The sequence below is a fragment of the Mytilus galloprovincialis genome, chromosome 13 (assembly GCF_965363235.1).
Source record: "Mytilus galloprovincialis chromosome 13, xbMytGall1.hap1.1, whole genome shotgun sequence".
Lineage (NCBI taxonomy): Eukaryota > Metazoa > Mollusca > Bivalvia > Mytilida > Mytilidae > Mytilus > Mytilus galloprovincialis.
Genome location: NC_134850.1, coordinates 64,920,964 through 64,937,571, shown reverse-complemented (window position 1 = coordinate 64,937,571; position 16,608 = coordinate 64,920,964). Strand labels below are relative to the sequence as shown.

The 16,608-nt window shown below is 32.9% G+C and overlaps 1 long non-coding RNA gene across 1 annotated transcript; it reads right to left on the bottom strand.

The window, feature by feature from the left end:
- Nucleotides 1–11,864: 11,864 nt before the first annotated feature.
- Nucleotides 11,865–15,812, bottom strand: LOC143056210 (uncharacterized). Its single transcript, XR_012972252.1, has 3 exons — nt 13,734–15,812; nt 13,112–13,196; nt 11,865–12,266 (listed from the first exon to the last, which is right to left on the bottom strand). It is a non-coding gene; the product is annotated as an uncharacterized LOC143056210 (long non-coding RNA).
- Nucleotides 15,813–16,608: the final 796 nt, after the last annotated feature.

Sequence of the window (16,608 nt, the reverse complement as noted above, 5' to 3'; positions counted from 1 at the left end):
AACTCACCACTATTCATCTTGCTTTTTTCTGTTTAATGATTGTATGGAATAACAGGGATTTTATATAGGTAATGAAGCCATACACCTGTAATGACTTGTTTATTGGCCTTTTGACTCAAAATAACCAGTGTCAATTAAAAACAATGGAAGAGGATGTTCAAAGGTGCTATAATTGCTAATTAGTATCCTTAATGACAATATTATCAAGTCGGCAGAGGACCCTTTACAATGCCCTTTACAATAAATTAATTAATGACAGGTGCATAGGTACACACAATATTATTAACTGAGTGTGTTTTTTTTGTGTTTGAAATTAAATAATAGAATATGCAATCATTTCATTAATCAATTGTCAACTGTTTTGACAAGGACTTGTCACCTGAAATCCCTGTTAATCCATATAATAATTTATTTATGAAATTGTTAGATCTTTTATTAAATAAAAAATGATTCTTACCTTTTCTATCGTACAATCATAAACAGTGTTGTCGGTTTCAAAACGAAAGTAAAACGTCGAAAAATTGCCGTCCAATTAAAACAGTTGTTACATCGTCCTTTGGTATATTTAGAATCCGAAATAAACATAGATTATCTGGGAAATGAGATAATGAATTATCTGAAATTCAGATAATTAATTATCTGGAGATAAATTAGGATTATCTGAAAATCAGTCAAATAAACCTAGATTTTTTTAATATTTTTAAATAAACCGGGATTTTCTCCAGATAATGAATTTTCTGTATTATCTGAGATAAACTAGGATTTTCTCGAATTTGAATTAAGCTGAGATAATCTTAGTTTATCTGAGATAAACCGGGTTTATCTCAGATAATCCTAGTTTATCTGAGATAATCTAAGATTAATTAATAAAAGTGGTTCAGGCGTGCCATACATATCCTCTTATCTTTATATTATGTGCGAGTAAAGCAATCATACCACTCCCTCTTATCCTTATATTAGGTGTGAGTAAAGCAATCCTACCATATCCTCTTATCCTCATATTAAGTGTGAGTAAAGCAATCCTACCATATCCTCTTATTCTTATATTAGGTGTGAGTAAAGCAATTCTACCATATCCTCTTATCCTTATATTAGGTGTGAGTAAAGCAATCATACCACTCCCTCTTATCCTTATATTAGGTGTGAGTAAAGCAATTCTACCATATCCTCTTATCCTTATATTAGGTGTGAATAAAGCAATCCTACCATATCCTCTTATTCTTATATTAGGTGTGAATAAAGCAATCCTACAATATTATCTTATCCTTATATTAGGTGTGAGTAAAGCAATCCTACCATATCCTCTTATCCTTATATTAGGTGTGAGTAAAGCAATCCTACCATATCCTCTTATTCTTATATTAGGTGTGAGTAAAGCAATCCTACAATATTATCTTATCCTTATATTAGGTGTGAGTAAAGCAATCCTACCATATCCTCTTATCCTTATATTAGGTGTGAGTAAAGCAATCCTACCATATCCTCTTATTCTTATATTAGGTGTGAGTAAAGCAATCCTACAATATTATCTTATCCTTATATTAGGTGTGAGTAAAGCAATCCTACCATATCCTCTTATCCTTATATTAGGTGTGAGTAAAGCAATCCTACCATATCATCTTATCCTTATATTAGGTGTGAGTAAAGCAATCCTACCATATTCTCTTATCCTTATATTAGGTGTGAGTAAAGCAATCCTACCATATTCTCTTATCCTACATATTAGGTGTGACTACAGCATTACTACCATATCCTCTTATCATTAAATTGAGTGTAAGTAAAGCAATCCTACCATATCCTCTTATCCTTATATTTAGTGTGAGTAAAGCAATCCTACCATATCCTCTTATCCTTATATTAGGTGTGAGTAAAGCAATCCTACCATATCCTCTTATCCTTACATTACATGTGAGTAAAGCAATCCTACCATATCCTCTTATTCTTATATTAGGTGTGAATAAAGCAATTCTACCATATCCTCTTATCCTTATATTAGGTGTGAGTAAAGCAATCCTACCATGTCCTCTTATCCTTACATTACATGTGAGTAAAACAATCCTACCATATCCTCTTATCCTTATATTAGGTGTGAGTAAAGCAATCCTACCATGTCCTCTTATCCTTACATTAGGTGTGAGTAAAGCAATCCTACCATATCCTCTTATCCTTATATTAGGTGTGAGTAAAGCAATCCTACCATGTCCTCTTATCCTTACATTAGGTGTGAGTAAAGCAATCCTACCATATTCTCTTATCCTACATATTAGGTGTGACTACAGCATTACTACCATATCCTCTTATCATTAAATTGAGTGTAAGTAAAGCAATCCTACCACTCCCTCTTATCCTTATATTTAGTGTGAGTAAAGCAATCCTACCATATCCTCTTATCCTTATATTAGGTGTGAGTAAAGCAATCCTACCATATCCTCTTATACTTATATTAGGGTGAGTAAAGCAATCCTACCATATCCTCTTATCCTTATATTAGGTGTGAGTAAAGCAATCCTACCATATCCTCTTATCCTTACATTACATGTGAGTAAAACAATCCTACCATATCCTCTTATACTTATATAAACCCTGATCAGTTCTATATTTGAATAAAATGTGAATCTTTGTGTGTAACATTTGTATACCTGCAACACCTAAGATCATCCCCAATTTTTGGTGGGGTTTGTGTTGCTCATTCATTATTTTTCTATGTTGTGTTTTGTGTACTATTGTTAATCTGTTGGTATGTTCTTTTCAGACATGGTGTTGACAACAGTTTATTTTCGACTTATGAATTAAATGTCATTTTGGTATCTTTTGCCTCTCTTGTAGTGTTCTGTAGATGTACAGTTTGCGTCTTGATCAGTTCTATATTTGAATTTAATGTGAATCTTTGTGTGTAACATTTATACCTCCAGTATTTATATCAGTTGGTGCTGTCGATCGTAGTTTATGAGTTTACAATATTTGAGGTGCAGTTGTTATTTTTCTTCCTCCCTTATACTACATTTGTTTCATTAATGAGGACAACCTGAAAATTGTGTAATGAAACAAGTTTGAATTTTAATATAAAAGAGTCTAACTGATGGGATTTATGGTTTTACCATATTTTGGAAACATCTATCAAACTTCGATTTTATTGGGGGCTTGACACAATCTTAAACTTTACGTGTTAATGTATAAACTTGCATCGAAGACCTTTTAATAAACACCGCGAAATAGTTTGTATTTGAAAGAGAATGCAAACCCTAACTTTTTATAGATTTTTTTTGTTTTTGTTATAAACATGTTTAACCCCGCCGCATTTTTGCGACTGTACCAAGTCAGGAACCTCTGGCCTTTGTTATTCTTGTATTATTTTTAATTTTAGTTTCTTGTGTACAATTTTGAGTTTAGTATGGCGTTCATTATCACTGAACTAGTATATATATTTGTTTAGGGGCCAGCTGTAGGACGCCTCCGGGTGCGGGAATTTCTCGCTGCATTGAAGACCTGTTGGTGACCTTCTGTTGTTGTTTTCTCTATGGTCGGGTTGTTGTCTTTTTGACAAATTCCCCATTTCCATTCTCAATTTTATTATCTCTTGGAGGGGTTACACAATTTGTTTTCCTAAATGTTTCAAACTTGCGGTGGCGCCATCTTTAAGCATATGATTATAAGTGGTAATTATATGGCCAGAAATATGACATAATGATGCTGCATACTCAAAGTACCGATACCAAGCTTTACATTTTGAGTGCGGATTAAAAACGCTTTGAAAATTGTGTAAGTTTAACAATAACTTCAAGGAAAATGAGCTCTGCGTGGCTCTCTTATCGTTCCCCTAAAGTTTTACGACATATCTAAAGAAGCAGGGACTTTCTATACCAAGTCCCTGAATGAAGCGAGCCTTTTTACCATTAATGTTGCACTGTTACACAAATGTCCAAGGTAAGGAGGCGGGTTAAGGACTCACAAACATGTTAAACCCGTCACATTCTGTATGTGCTGTCCCAAGTCAGGATTCTGTTGTTCGTTGGTTGTGTTTGTTTGTTGTCTGCCGAAGTTTTTTTTTTTTTTGTGTGTATTGTTTTGTCACAAATCAGATCGTTGGTTTTCTCGTTAGCGATAATTCACATGTTCGGGATCTTTAAAGATTATGCTGAACACCGACTACCGAACACGCGTGCACACGCTGAAATGTCTAGCCTGCTTTTTTTATAATCAAAATTGAAGTATAATCATGGGGTTAAGCATGTTAAGGTCAAACAAACAATGCTAGACAGACCCGTCACTTTACAATCATTCGAGACACCAAATACAGTTCGGTACCACGATTTCCCGAGGATTACAAAAATTAATTTACATCCACAGGACAAATTGACTTGTCCGAAAAACATGATGTTGTTGCTTTATATATCTGATTGACTGACAAACCGATGAAATATTAACATCAACTGAAAGCAATGCACATGAGGTCAAGGCAAAATGAACCCTGCCAGACAGACATCGTTTCCCCTAACAATCATTTTTACGCTAAACTTTGTATTTTCTACAGATTTTCTCTGCAGAAAACCAAATCAGTGATGGTTGTTTGTAAAAAAAAATCCAATTCATCGTTCATGCGCTGTTTGATTAAAAAGTAAGACAAAAAGATAAAAAAAAATCATAATATTTTTGTTTGAAAGTGTTATAAAAAAAAACCACATATTCATATTCATGAAATTAAACAGCTCAGCCATTTTGACAGTTCCCGGAGTTTTTCAAATGGTAAAAAAATAATTAGAAATCCGCCAATATCAGAACATCTGGTATCATGATCGGTAACTTATCCATGTTATCTTTCTTCCTTTGTTTGTAAATATATCTGACTGTTAAAAGTTTAAAAATTACCAGTTATGTTAATATGTTCTCCGTTGTAGAATAGTTACCCTTTTGTTTGGAAAAGATACCAAAATTAAAATGGAAGTAACAGTTACATATATTCGTCTGTCGCTGTGTAAGCAGTAGTCTTACCATTCTGTAATATGTTAATATGCTCTGATTATATGCTCTATGGTGTTATTGTTAAAATATTTTTTTTAAATGTTAGAGTTACCCCTCTTTGTACATAACAGGTCAACTGGCTTATGATTATATAAGTTTTCTGATGAACCATTTCCAATCAGAATGGCAATTGTGAGAATGGATGGATGAAACAGGGACTTAGTATAGAAAGTCCCTAGATGAAAGTATTATATGTCTGTCTTTGTTATGATTTATATGCCTGTTTTAGAATTTGAATTCTACTGTTTAAAAGTCTTTTCTCAGACTAAGAACCTTTATAAGTCTGTATACTTGTACTATTCTTTCTAGATTTTTTTTTTATCACAGAACCTATTAATGATTATATTTTTGTTCTTAAGTAAACACATTTCTTCACATGACAAGGTTTGTAATATTTTTTAATTAATTTTATTGGTTTTTTTTTGTTTTAAAAGTTTTAAGGATTATTTTAGATTTTGGCAAAACATTGTTATTCTACAAATTCTGACCACAAACAATTGATGGCAATTAAGAATGCCATTCTGTATATTATGCTATGATACCCAATAAATTAATCGCATAAAACAGTGACTAGTGGGATGCACATTTGCAGATTGATATAGCAAGGATTTGTATAGTAAAAGAACCTTCTTACTATACAAATCCTTGGATATGGCAAAATCATTGATATGGACAGACTAGGATAATGGTATGTATATCATATCAGTAGTTCATCAGGACTTTAAAATTGCCTACATCTTGCTTTAAACTTGGTAGACAATAACATTTAAAAGTCTTTGTAAATATTCACTGCAAAAAACTAAGTAAATCTATTAGTAAAATACTGAAAAAGCAAAATCATATTTTCTGAATTTGGTTACACATTTCATCTCTTTCATCATAAGCATTAAACTGCAGTAGACACAGAGATTTGTCTCGCCCTTATGTTATTAAGTATACTGCAAATGTTTAAATAGAAATGCAATCTTTTAACGTGTCAACTATGCAGAACATACAACGTAACTGCTAGTACTCTCAGATCTGTGTCTTTTTGTTGTTGTACCCAGCCTGACGTCCACTTTGAGAAGTATTTTTATTTGAGTATCCATCTGATGAGTTAAGTTTTTTTCAACTGATTTTTATAGTTTGTTCATATGTTGCATGGATACACCACTGTCCCAGTTTAGGAGGGTTGTGATCCCGCTAGCATGTCTGACTTTGCCATATTCTGTATGTTTGCACCTGTCCCAAGTCATCAGGAGCCTGCAATTCAGTGGTTGTCATTTGTTGATGTGTTACATATTAGTCTTCCATTAATTTTTTGTATATAAATTAGACCATTATTTTTGTTGTTATTGTTTTACATTTGTCATTTTCAGGGCCTTTTATAGCCGACTATGTGGTATGGGTTTTGCTCATTGTTGAAGGTCATACAGCGACCTATAGCTGTTATTTTCTGTGTCATTTGGTCTCTTGTGGAGAATTGTCTCATTGGCAATCATACTCCATCTTCATTTTTTTTACATGACTGAAGGTGCAGGGCCAAATAACCTCTTTGAAAATTGCAAATGCTAATACAACTGCATAGTAAATACCATTGACTTCTCATATGTAAGTTCCCTTTAAACTGACAAACACAAACTTTACCATCTAAACAATGCAAAAGTCAATAAACTATGGGTGGCAGTGTCATACTAATAGGGAATGCTATTACAATTGCATACTAAATATCATTGACTTATATAGCACTAGTGGTTACTGTAAATTAAGAAAATTATTGTGAGGTTTTTATTATTGCAAAAATGGGGCATAGTTGTAAAACCAAACAAGTTAAACTCGCATTTTGAAATATTTTATATGAATTAGACAGTTTTTTTTCTCAAATACACATTTAAGTCTAAACTGACAAAATTGCAATAATAAATGCACGCAATAATTTCTGAATTTACAGTAATCATAAACTGATCTAATCACAACTTCAAAATGTAAAGGACTGAGGGTGCTGGGCCAATAAAATGCCATGGGAATGAGATGCAACACCTTACTGACAATCACAAAACATGTACAGCTCAAGTTTCAAAGTCAATAGACCATGACTGAAGGGGCAGGGCCTAATAATCTCCATAAACTTGAGATGTGCCAATGCTAAAACAACTGCATATTAAATACCACTGACCTACCAATTATGGTTCTCCTTGAATTGACTTATTATCAAACTTATACATGTAATATAAGCAGAGATGTTTTATGTGTGCATCCCCAAGGGTGACTGGGGTATAGAAATATGGTCGCTTGGTCTTCTCCCGACCGGCAGTAAAACGCTTGCTGAAGTGGGGCGTCCGTTTGGCTGTGCGGGATGTATCAAGTTCGCAGTCACGTCCGTCAGAAGGGGAAGTTAAATCCGATGCCTCGTGTAAAGAGAGTGCCACGCTCTTTGCACGTTAAGAACCCTTGCAACAACTCTTTGAGGGGTCCATAGGTGGCCTGTTGCAAGGCAAAATTTCTGTCCCTATCCAATATACCCTCATTTTCCGGTGGCAGTCCAAATTTCCCCGACCATCATCCTAGATGGCCTCTATTACAACAACCTACATATTGTATTTATTGTGAACTTGTTCTCGTCCTGAATATGCATGAAATATTTGCCACTGGACGTTAAGCAACCAACAATCAATCAATCAATTTATGTGTGCATGGCTCTCCAATAATTGGGAAACAAAACATATGGAATAATTTGGAATAGCACTTTATACTTATACATTAACTATTGCTGAAATCATACCACAAAAATAGTCACAATTTGAAATGTTCCAAAGGTACAGTCCAGAAATGAATTACTAGGACCCTTTATATGTGGACTAACTAATTATTTGGGGGTTTCCATGTATTGATTTACCATATCTAAGTTTAGTTCCTATCAAGGTTCTGTGTGCGACAATACTCACTAACTTCTGCACTGCTTTAAGTTTGTTTTGGTATATGTGACCTTGAACTTAAAGACATCATATTTGATAGGATCTTTCTCATTAAATAACATATATCCAAATGTACTAAGGTGAGGTCTTGGTGGTGTAGTGATAGTAGTTCAACTACTGAAATCACTAGCCTGTCAATGCAGAGGTTGTAAGTTCTAACCCTGCATGTGGCAAGTGCACTTGACTCATCTTAATGGACTATAATTGTCAGTTTTCCTGTCGAAGGTTGTGATTCTCTAACACACTACCACTAGCCAATGAATCCAAATAAAGATTAAATTGCAGCAAAATTCCTTGAAGTTTACCAAAAAATTTGTAAGGGTTCCGCGGAACCCTGTGTCTCGCCTACTTTTGCTGTTAATCACAGGCTCAACAAAAATGAGGAAAAAAATCAATAAAAATATTCCTCTGGATACTATCTTTTGATCATAAACAAGCTTCTGTCTAAGTTTGGTACAAATCCAAAATAGTATAAGAAAGTTATTAAAATATTTTAAAACTTACCACAGAGTGAAAGTGTTGTTTCCTAGCAGAAAATCTAATATAAAAAAGAAGACGTGGTATGATTGCCAATGAGACAACTGTCCACAAGAGACCAAAATGACACGCACATTAAAAACTATAGGTCACCGTACAGCCTTCAACAATGAGCAAAGCCCATACCGCATAGTCGGCTATAAAAGCCCTGATAAGACAATGTAAAACAATTCAAACGAGAAAACTAACGGCCTTATTTATATAAAAAAAAATGAACGAGAAACAAATATGTAACACATAAACAAACGACAACCACTGAATTACAGGCTCCTGACTTGGGACAGGCACATACATAAATAATATTGCGGGGTTAAACATGTTAGCAGGATCCCAACCCTCCCCCTAACCTGGGACAGTTGTATAACAGTACATTTAGTCATTTAAAAGTAAAATACTGAAAAAAATGGATTTTTTTTTACAAAATTTACTTCTGGATACTATCTAATGATCATAAACAAGCTTCCGTCCATGTTTGGTATAAACCCTGGATAGTTTTAGAGAGTTATTAACATTTTAAAAACCTTAACCACAGAGTGAATGTAATGTTTCCCAGCCGAAAAACTAAGTCCATTTATAAGTAAAATACAGAAAAAATGGAATTTTATTTTTACAAAATTTACCTCTGAATACTAGCTTTTGACAATAAACAATCATCTGTTTAAGTTTGGTACAAACCCAGGACAGTTTAAGAAAGTTATCAAAATTTAAAAAAACTTTAACCACAGAGTGAATTTTATGTTTCCTGGCAGAAAAACTAAGTCCATTTATAAGTAAAATACGGAAAAAATGGAATTTTATTTTTACAAAATTTACTTCTGGATACTATCTTATGATCATAAACAAGCTTCTGTCCAAGTTTTGTAGAAATCAAGTATAGTTTAAGAAAGTTATTAAAATTTCAAAAACTTTAACCACAGAGTGAATATATGTGTACGCCGCCGACGGAATGTAGGATCGCTTTATTCGCTTAGTCTCACTTTTTCCACTAGTCGAAGGCTCGACAAAAACCTTTCATTTCCTTTTTTGGTCTGTGGCCTTCAACATTTTAACCTCAAAATCAACTAGATCAACATATCCTTAATTAATATTCTGATTCCAGCCAACCAGTCTATAAAATAAGATGTGGTATGATTGCCTATGAGACAACTAGTCTATCGATGCTCCAAAGTTCTAATAAGGCTGATTATTAGCAGCTATATGTTGCTATACAACCTTCAACAATGAGCAAAATCCATATTGTATATCAGAAAGTTGACTATAAAATGCCCAGGACAAAACAAGGGGAGATAATTCAAACCAAGAAAGCTATTAACAGACTAATTTATAACCAATTAGTTAATGAAAAACAAATATGACAGACGAGTACTTCTTCTAAATGTGTCCTTGGCATTGAAGCTGCAAATACCACTTTTCTGTCTGACCTTGCCTCAAGGACATAGTCAATCATCCAAACTGATGAATTATGCTAGGGTCAAGATATTTGTAACAAACTCGTACCTTTGAGGAGGAACTAAATAAGCACCTTTCAATTTTTCAACAAAACAGAAACATTTCTATGTAATTCCATGGTCTTTATTAAAATATGACAAATCATAGAAAAACATGCACCCTGCATTAAAAAACCCAATAGGGAAAAAGCATGGGTGTGTTATTGTAACAGATATTTCACATGTTCAATTGTCATGAACAAACAAGGTTATTACTTGCAGTATTTTACTTGATTTATAATACTGTATATCATATTGTGATTATAACATGTACAATGTAAACAATATCAGCATTTAAATAACATTTCTTTTCTTTTACAGTGGGAAAGTTAAATTTAATCAATTTCATGGACAGGGTTTTTCATTTTGTTAGATAAACCTTTGTTCAACAGGCAAAATTTTGTAGCATATAAAATGCAGATATATATATATATAGAGGTAGATTTCCATTTAGTATAAGACCGAGCTGACGAAACACTAAATTTTTTTAGTTTAATAAATCTTAATCAAAAGCACCTTTAAATATTGGAGATTAATCTTGTTACACAGAAATTAGTATCTTAATAATTCTGTGACACTTCATTAAAATCAATCAATCATTACTCCCAATAAGACACCTTAATCTATAACTACTTATTAAAAGGGTGGGGGTGGGGTGGGTTGGGAATGGAAGTGAATCAGAAACTTTAAATAAGGCTGTCGACTAAGCTGTAGCCATTATTCTGCAGTCATTATATTTGGGACAAGAAACTGGGCTGGGGGCAAATAATATCAGATGCATTTTTGTAGATGATGACTTGTAAATATAATTTGAAATCCCCATGTCAAACCAAACCCCTTAATGCATTATCTAGACCTCTGTTTACAAGCTTCTTTTTTTTTACAGAGCTCTAAAGAATACTTTCATCTTACTTTATATACATCTGATATAACTTATCTAACTTACATTGATACATAAAAAAACTTATATATTCTTAATTGTTGACCTTCCGTGCAGTGACAGAATTTACAAGTATGAAGAGAAAAGCAGGGGTAATCCCTCCCCTTATGCCTCAATCTCAGCCTGCTAGTCTCTCCATTCACCAATAAATGTTAGTCAAGAAGGCAACTAAAGCAGTTCTATAAAAAAATAACAAAACATTTTATACACAAAAAATATCAGATGCATAAAAAAAAAAATCATTTAAAATATACCGAAAATATTTAACCCACATTTCATACCACCCAGTTATTATCTAGAACTCTGTTTACAATTATTTTATTTTTTTTCTTTTCTTTTTTTTTTCTTTTTTCTTTTCTTTTCTACATTCATTTTTTTTTTTTTTTTTTTTTTTTACAGAGCTCCAAATAACAAGTATACATCTGATATGAACACCATTTGTACAAAACCTTGACCAAAGAAACAAACCAGTATGAAAAGATAAGCAGGGGTATTCCCTCCCCTTATACCCATTTCTCAGCCTGCCCGAGTCTTCCCATTCATCACAACTGGTGTTCCTGATAATTTACAGAACACTATAAAAAAAAGAGTGTTGTACATCTAGATTGGACATAGTGTGATGATAACTATAAAGGTCATATACACTTGCAGTGCATCCTTAATTTTGTACTATGCTGAATACTTGTAGCTAATCTTTAACTCTTATCAATCACATGTGAATAAATACAATTTGAAATTCATCGAATAGCAGCTTTGTCTGTTTTCCCTGTTTGTCCTTCATTCACAGAAAAAGGATTTAATTATTTTAATGAAATAATGTGAAACTCTGTCTCAAATAAATGTTTATACATTTTCCATTCTAATGATAATACTTCTTTATAAATAGTAATCATAAATGTATTCAAGATTGCATAATGAAACTACATGTACAAAATACCACAAATTTATTTTTTTACTTTTTTTTTTACATTCCACACAGATTTATTCTAATGTAACCAAAACATCTTCGAAAAAAGAGATTTAAACCAATGGCAGCTGCCTGATTATTCTCACTGGTCACACTGAAGTCCTCTACTTTAAATACTTCATGTATGACCATTTAAGGGAGAACTGTAGGCCTCTAAAATTCTAATGTAATCGACATGTCGGGTTAAAAAGACATAAATCTTTACAATTGACTCTCTCCTATCCTTCCTCTCTCTCTCTCTTTCTGTTGATTTTAACAAGAATAATAATACACTATATTGTTTGTCAATAATTGTTTCCAAGTTCATCTAAATGGCAAAATTCTTCTGTATCAGTTGATTTGTAAATTCCCAAGCAGTTAATCTACAAAGAAACAACAAAATTTCAATTAAAACATGGAAATTATAAATTCACAAAATAACATATTTAATTCTTATTGATATGTCAGAAATTATTCATACCATATATATATATAAGATTGATTGATTGATTGTTGCATGCTTAATGTCCAGTGGCAAATATGTCATGCATATTTAAAACAAAGTGGGCTTAAAGGAAAGTTACCATGACATTTTAATTTTTGCTTTAAACATAACCTATAACTCAGAAATGAGAGTATTAAAACTTGCTAGTTAGTATTGCTAGTTAATATTATCAATGTTTCTTTTTAAAATTCAAACATTGAAATAATTTGGCCAAGACTTTAACAGTATGATAAACAAAAGTAGGATGATAATCAAGTTTCCATTGTATAACTGCTATTTGGCAAAAATACATAAAATATGAAAATAAGTAATCATAATGAACGAGGTTGTTAAATGTGATATGCTTTTTTAGTGCTTCTTTATTAAAAATTTGTTTGTTTTTGTTGCAATTAAGATTGTGACACTGTGTTGACTGCTGAACCCGTATTTTGACATTTTTACTATCATGTTTTATTCACGCATTGTTGTCAATATAATGGAATTTGTTGGGATTTTCATACAAGTGAGATGTTTAGCGCTATAAAACCAGGTTCAATCCACCATTTTCTACAGAAGAATATGTCTGTACATTTTTGTACCAATTAATTCAGGAATATGATATTTGTAGTCAATTCTTTTGATTTTGCCATTTGAATAGGGACTTTGTTTTGAATTTTCCTCGGAGTTCAGTATTTTAGCGATTTAACATGTGTTTATTACCATTTTGTTTTACTGTAAACTCACCTTGAAGTTGGTAATATAGTACTTCCAGGTCCTACTGTCCTCAGATCTTGTAATAGATCACATACAATTCTTATTTCATGGATATCTGAAGAAGAAAAAATTATGTTGAACAGCCACATTCTTAAAAATGCTTATTATAATTAAAAGTAGGACAATTTTTCACCCGAGTATAATAAAACATCCAATCAGGTACATACATGTTGTTTTAAAATTTACCAGGCTGCTTTTTTTGTAATGAAGACCTTTGGCTCTATTACACATTTATCTTTTTCAAACACTCAAAATAAACTAAATACTTATATAAGGTTAATAAACATCAGTGGTTGTCGTTTGTTTTAGTTTTACATATATTTTTTTTCGTTAATTTTTGGTACACAAGTTAGCAAGGCCGTTTATATTTTCTCGTTTGAATTGTTTTACATTTTCATTTCAGGGCCTTTTATAGCGGACTATGTGGTATGGGCTTTGCTCATTGTTGAAGGCCGCAGAGTGACCTATAATTGTTAATTTTTGTGTAATTTGGTCTCTTGTCGAGAGTTCTCATTGGCAATCATACCACATCTTTTTTACATCAACATGTAATCACATTCAGTGTAATGTTATGTATTTTGAGTATAATTACCTGGTCTTTTGTATGTAAGAGCTTCAGACCCAGTTGTGATGCGCCTTTCTGTGAGATTTATCAGTTTAAAGTCCACTAGCACTGCTCCATCTACATGAATACTGGTCACATCAATATAAATGTCAATAATTCACTTGCTGGTTCCAAGGCTGGTGTCGATATTTACTTGTCGGTCGAATTCCAAGGCTGTTCGATCCTGAATTTAGTCTATTCACTAAAAGTCAGTCAGTTCCATCATTTGAATATTTCATTGTCCACTATTCTGACTGGTCACATATAACATCATACAATAAGTCCATTAAGTCAATACATTAAAAAACTGGTTATTATTAGAATATTGCATTATCACTATAGTTGTTACCTATTCAATTCCACACATCTTCTATGCTGGTGCCTTTACTGGTATATCTTTTTTTTAAATTGGCAAAAAAATCAAAAGTGGTTATTTACTGGGGGGGGGGGGTTCAGAAAATTTTGAATTTGAGATTAAAAGCAAGCTTTTTCTACTTGCTAATTTATAAAAGTTTATTTATAAAATAATTTTATTAAAAGAAAGGGTAACTTTAATCATAAATTGCTGTAAATGTTAACTATCAGCTGTATTGGAGCTTACAAAGTATACAAGTATACATAAATTGTTATTTGGATGGAGAGTTGTCTCATTGGCACTCACACCACATCTTCCTATATCTATAAAGTATACATAAATTATTATTTGGATGGAGAGTTGTCTCATTGGCACTCACACCACATCTTCCTACATCTATAAAGTATACATAAATTGTTATTTGGATGGAGAGTTGTCTCATTGGCACTCACACCACATCTGCCTACATCTATAAAGTATACATAAAATTCACATGAAAGAAAGAGAACTCTTGCAGCCTTGTGGTTCAATCTCTGGTGAATAGTTCTCAATGGCATTCTAACCACATCTCATTGGCATTTTAAACACATCTCATTGACATTCTTACCTCATCTCATTGGCATTCTTACCAAATTGTATTGGCATAAATACCACAACCCATTTACATTCTGAGTGCATCACATTAGCACTATTACCACATCTCATTAGCTTTATTACCACATCTCATGTGCATGCTTAATGCAACTCATTAGCTTTATTACCACATCTCATTTGCATTCTTAATGCAACTCATTAGCTTTATTACCACATCTCATTTGCATTCTTAGCACATCTCATTAGCTTTATTACCACAAGTCATTTGCATTCTTAGTGCATCCCATTAGCTTTACTACCACATCGCATGTGCATTCTCAGCACATCTCATTAGCTATATTACTACAAGTCATTTGCATTCTTAGTGTATCTCATTAACTTTATTGGCACATCCATAAGCTTTATTACCACATCTCATTGGCTTTCTAAGCACATCTCATTAGCTTTATTACCACATCTCATTTGCATTCTAAGCACATCTCATTAGCCTTATTACCACATCTCATTTGCATTCTTAGTATATCCCATTAGCTTTACTACCACATCGCATGTGCATTCTCAGCACATCTCATTAGCTTTATTACCACAAGTCATTTGCATTCTTAGTGTATCTCATTTACTTTATTGGCACATCCATAAGCTTTACTATCTCATTGGCTTTCTAAGCACATCTCATTAGCTTTATACCACATCTTATTTGCATTCTTAGTGCATCTCATTAGTTGTATTAAAACATCTTATTGGCATTCTAAGCACATCTCATTGGCATTTTTAGCACATCTCATTGGCATTCTTAGCACATCTCATTAGCTTTATTACCACATCTCATTGGTATATTGACCACATCTCATCTTTACATTCTTGATTGATCACTGGACCAATTATTTTATTAATTAAGAGAATATACCTTTAACAGATTTTTAAATTGCTTTTCTGAAAATCTTTCCCAAAATATTATCAGAGTACCCGTTATAAGATATTGATCCAAAGTTGTTGTAAAGGATTTATTTCAATATGTTTATCTCCCCTTGAATAGGATATTGATCCAAAGTTGTTGTAAAGGATTTATTTCAATATGTTTATCTCCCCTTGTAAAGGATTTATTTCAATGTTTATCTCCCCTTATTTCAATATGTTTATCTCCCCTTGTAAAGGATTTATTTCAATATGTTTATCTCCCCTTGTAAAGGATTTATTTCAATATGTTTATCTCCCCTTGAATAGGACAATTTGGTAAAGGACGTTTTTTGTTTAATCAGACGTCAACACTTTTAATCAGCAATACCTCAAACCAGTACAAACATTTCAACAGAAACTTTGGACAACATTTACAGACACTGAAGGTGGGTGGTTTTTCAGGTGCCATTTATATGGCTTCTGCCACCAATAAAAACTGGCAGCCTTGTAATAGCTAGGAGTACAACAAGTGGCGCTGAAACAGTCATATCTTTCCAGAATAGATAAATAACTTGTAGTTACTGAATTATGACAGGCTAGACTGGCTGTTGTTATACAAATTATTAAGGGAGTTTTCTAAGGCAAACATTTATTATGCCTCATTTATGAGCATTATGTTTTCTGGTCTGTGCGTCCGTTTGTTAGTTTGTCCGTCCCGCTTCAGGTTAAAGTTTTCGGTTGAGGTAGTTTTTGATGAAGTTGAAGTCCAATCAACTTGAAACTTAGTACACATTTTCCCTATGGTATCATCTTTCTAATTTTAATGCCAAATTAAGAGTTTTATCCACCATTTTCAAAGTCCAGTACTGAACATAGAAAATCATAGTGGGGATGGGGCATCCGTGTACTATGGATACAATCTTATATGTCTATACCAAATAATGGGGGGGAGAAAGGGTTCAGAGGCGGAACCAGAAATCTTTAAAAAAAAAAGGGGGATCCAACCCAGGAGAAAGT